Raw genomic sequence first — 4,727 nt, forward strand, 5'->3', positions numbered from 1 at the left:
TACAAATAATCAAGCAGTATATCTATATACCAATTGCATGTTATTTCAGCTTTTAAGATAGTTAAAAATGTATAGCCAATGGACAAATCAGAAGAAATTACTAACTCTGAGTGTCTTGGCACGCATCTATAATCTCAGCACTTGGTCTGCTAATTTTGTAGGTAATTAAAACTCCTGTCAATTAGAGAATCAAAGCCTGATGGCCTAGGTTCAATTCCCCATATAAGGTCAGATACACAAAGTGGAGCATGCAGCTTGAGTTTATTGGCAGTGGCAAGAGGAATACCCCCTTCTCTATCAGTACTTAAAGTATATATCTATATGAAAGTTTTTTTTTTTTCTTTTTTGCAGAAGACAAACTTTTTGTGGAACACATATTCCTACCCCAACTCACTCCTACAGAGGCAATGAATAGTGTGTTAATGAAGCCTGGAGTATGGAATCTGGCAAATTTAAGACTGAATACTAAGTAACACTCTACACAACAATGAATGAGAATGTGAAGGAAAGATATATGTGAGAGATAATGCCTTCATGTATTGGGTTTCCAAAAATGTTTGCCTTCCATTAAACAAAAATCTCTATTCAGACACAAATATAAGGCAATTATTTTCCCATAGGCACTTCCCTGATTAATGCATCATCCCTTCTCCAGAACTCAGAGAACACTGTGGAAGAGGAGGCGAAAAGAATGTAAGAGCCAGAGGATTGGAGAAGTGCTATAGAATGCAGTGTTATCTACTCAACATGTTATGGCTATGGCTTTTATGAAGTCCCAGCATCTGTTATTATTTGTACAAGGTCTGCACAACATTGAGCCCATCAAGATTCCTTCAAAGATAATGGAAGAGGGTATGAGACAACTATCCTTTCCCAATAAGTTATTTGTAGTTGTTGTAGCTACCTTCTTATAAATGGAACAAAATTACTTGACTTGAAACAGCTTATGAGAGTGAAAATTTTATTTAAGCTTAGAGACTTGAGAGGAAGCTTCATCATGGTAGAAAAAGCACGTTACAAACTGGGTGCTGTTCCATATTTCAGTGGAAATAGTCTCAGTACTGGGCTTGTAGCTGCACTAATAAACTTCCATGAACACATCCAGTGACACATCTCCTCTAGCAATGCTCCACCTCCCAAATTGGGAATTCAGTATGAGGCTTAATGACAAACAAATGAAACTACTGGAGGCACTGTACATTCAAGCTATCATATTCTGCCCCTGGGTCCCATAGACTGATGAGCATCTCATGATGCAAAATGATCTTTGTCTAACTTTTAAAATCCCAATAGTCTTTATTAATTCCAACACTATTCTCAAGATAGTCTCTTAACTGTGAGTCTGTTAAATCACAACAAATATTAAATACATCCAACATATAATAGCACAGTCTAAATACCCCCACTTCCAAAATAAAAAAGAAATTGTACATGACAAGTAAGATTTAACCAATGCAAGATCAAAAACAAGCAGCAAACCCTATAGCTCAGTGTTGAACATCTGGGGCTCACAACCAAATCTCTGGGCTCCAAATTCTACCCCTTCCATTGTGTTGCTAGCTTCCTGAGTAAATCCACTTGAGCCAGAGTGGGCAGGTCTCCTTGGAAACCACACCATAGTCCTGGTATCTCCATAACCCTTGGATCTCCATTGAAACCAGCAATTCATCTTTATGGGCACATGCCATGGCCTCTCATGCACTCTATTCTGGTACAATGAACCTGCTCTACATTGCCTACAAGACATATGCAGGAAATCATGTTGAAAATCCAATGACCTTTCATTTGTCATACTTTCAAAACAAGTACCAGGTACACTATTAAATTTGCTAATCCAAGGGAGAGTCAAGCTGACTTTGAGGAACAACAAAACTACTATCCAAGTGCAAAACAGCACACCTAATTTCAAGGGTGGTACTCTCTCTAGCATTTTCTGCTGATCCCAGATGCAGTCTCTGGTCTGAAACTTTGATTTCTTTCTGTGCCAGCTTTATATTTTTTACATCCTTCTCCTCGGTCAACCACCAGTCCATCACAAATTCAACTTTGCTCAAGTTTTCAGACATGAGCAGAGCATCCAGTAGCTCATAAAAATTTTTTCTAGTTCAATTTTAACAATATTATTCCCCAGCTGAAATCTCATAAACTGAGTTTTTCTGGTATATAATCCCCTCTGTACTTAAGTTTTTTACCAACTGTACTAGAAAGCCTCAAGTTGCTGGGATGAACTTCCAGACCAGACAAAGTTTTGGAGAAAGGGAATTTATTTGAAGCTTACAGATCCAAGGGAAGTTTAATAATGGCAGAAGAAGTTGTCCCTCTTTCACAGGACTAAGAGAAGGGAAAGAAAGAGAAGCCAAAAACCACCACAAGCAAGCAAGCTTCAGGGACTCCAGGCAGAACTCAGACACTTTGCATATCTTAAGATTGGAGTTTTAAATCCACCACTCCACCTTAGTACTGGACCCTAAAATCTGCCCAGTAACCCCTCCCCCACCCAGGTAGCTACAGATTTAAATTACATATTATAATAGAGTCCTGAATATGTTGGAGGGCATTCATTTAAACTATCACAGGTCTAAAGGAAGAGGGGCTATTTGGAAAGCAGAAAGGGTTCAATGAAAGGGTAAATGGGGAGGGAGAATAAGAGAAGGTGATGGGAGAGGATTATGAAGAAAATACATGATATACACACATAAAAATTACCAGTAAATTTGTGGTTATATTTTCCTTGTGTTACTTGCAAGAGCTCTCAAGAATGTGTTATTGAATGCCTGATACTCAGTTCTTTTTGTAAATGTTTCTTGTGCTATGAAGTATCCCATTTCTTCTAATGTATGCTTTCTATCCTAAATATGGCCTGTATACAGATGCATTTCTTTAGCAAGTGGTAAAAAATATTGACAGATGATTACTAATAAGTGTAACTTCTGGAAAGTTAATGTTGATATACCTTCTTTGGAAACTTTTAGGATGAAATGTCAATATTTTTCATTTATATTGATTTCATTAAAACTCATGAATTTCTGAAAATTGGTCAATCATCTCATAAAAATCAATATAATTCATGTAAATGTGCATCTTCTAAGACATGTTTATAGAATTTTGGTATAGCTGTGTGTTTTTAATTATATTATATCTGTATTCATTTGATCCTTGCTAAGTCTTATCTCCATGAAAATATGCTTTGATAAGATGGCTACCAACTGGAAATTATTCTTTGTCCATACAATGAAGCTAATTTAAGTTTGCAGACAATTCCCAAAATAATAACAACTTTTTTTTTTATTAAAGACAGCTATAAAATTTCAACAGTGCTATTTTTTGTGTATGGATGTGTGTGTGTATGCATATGTTTTTATGTATTTGTATTGTGGGTTTACGACTATGTAGATGTCAAAGACCAACATTGGGTGTCTCCCTAAATCATTTTTTCATTCTTATTTTATCTATTTACTAGCAAGCAGGCAGAGATAAAGAGAAGAGAGAGAGCCAGAGAGAGAACAAATGCCCCAAGTCTTCCAGCTAGGGCCTCCAGCCACTGCAAAAGAAGTCGAGATGCCTGTGTCACTTTGTGCATATGGCTTTATGTGGGGGACTGGGGAATCAAACCTAGGCAGTTAGGCATTGCAGGCAAGCACCTTAGCCACTGAATCACCTCCCCAGTCCCACCTTAGTTTTCAGACATGTTTCCCACTGAATCTGGAGCTCACTGACTCAACTGCTCTATCTGACCAGTGAGCATTACAGATTCCCTGTTTTCACCTAATAGTACTGGAATCATAGCACCTGCATTAACACCCACCATGTATGTCAAAATTCAGTTACCCCTGAAACAGCATGGCTGCTTTGGGCACATGGCTCTCCATATGTATCTGGAGGCTGCACATCAGTGTGACGGTGGCTCAGGCCCACAGCAAGTGCTGACTTCAGCAGGGCCTGGCTGACAGCCCTTCCAGCTTATGGGCATCTCATACAACTTCCAGACTGGTCTTTGTCCGATGACCATCCTGCTCCCCCAGTGAAGGGCCAACTTCTAAGAGAAGCCCAAGGGGAAACGTTTGCAAGATGAGTTGTGCTGCTGTCAAGGGAAATGGATGCTGGATTACATGAGTGGCACCTCAGGCAATAGGAGATGCCGCCAATAAAAGACCAGAAAAATGATGTGAAAGCCAAGTGCGGTGGCCCCACTTTTAATCTCAGCATTTGGGAAGCTAAGGTCGGAAGATCGAGGCCACTCCGAGACTGCGTGGTGAATTCCAGGTCAGCCCCTGGGCTAGAATGAGACCCTACCTCAAAAAACAACAATGTCAAAAGAAAGGAGAAAGAAAGAAGAAAGAAAGAAAGAAAGAAAGAAAGAAAGAAAGAAAGAAAGAAAGAAAGAAAGAAAGAAAGAAAGAGAAAAAATGTTCTTAAAGCCAAAGGGGCTTCACTGCAGAGCCCACTTCCAAGTCAATAAAATCCAACTCCTTTCCAAAAAAGAACAACCAAAAAATATCAATTACTCCTAGCTTGCACAACAAGCCCTTTACCAAATACACCCCAGTAAATATCTTAATAAGGTCCTATGAGCTTATGGTTGGGCCCTTTATTCTAGTGTTCTTTCTTTAACTACAATATATATATATATATATATATATATATATATATATATATATATATATATATATATATATGATATGCTAAAGAAAGAACAGTAAAATAATGATATTATGATATACATGATA

General features: G+C 38.1%; 1 pseudogene; it reads left to right on the top strand.

Annotated features, from left to right (window-relative positions):
• Positions 1-3,840: 3,840 nt before the first annotated feature.
• Positions 3,841-4,459, top strand: LOC101613677 (annotated as a pseudogene).
• The last annotated feature ends 268 nt before the right edge of the window (positions 4,460-4,727 follow it).

The sequence above is a fragment of the Jaculus jaculus genome, chromosome 9 (genome assembly GCF_020740685.1).
Source record: "Jaculus jaculus isolate mJacJac1 chromosome 9, mJacJac1.mat.Y.cur, whole genome shotgun sequence".
Taxonomy (NCBI): Eukaryota; Metazoa; Chordata; class Mammalia; order Rodentia; family Dipodidae; genus Jaculus; species Jaculus jaculus.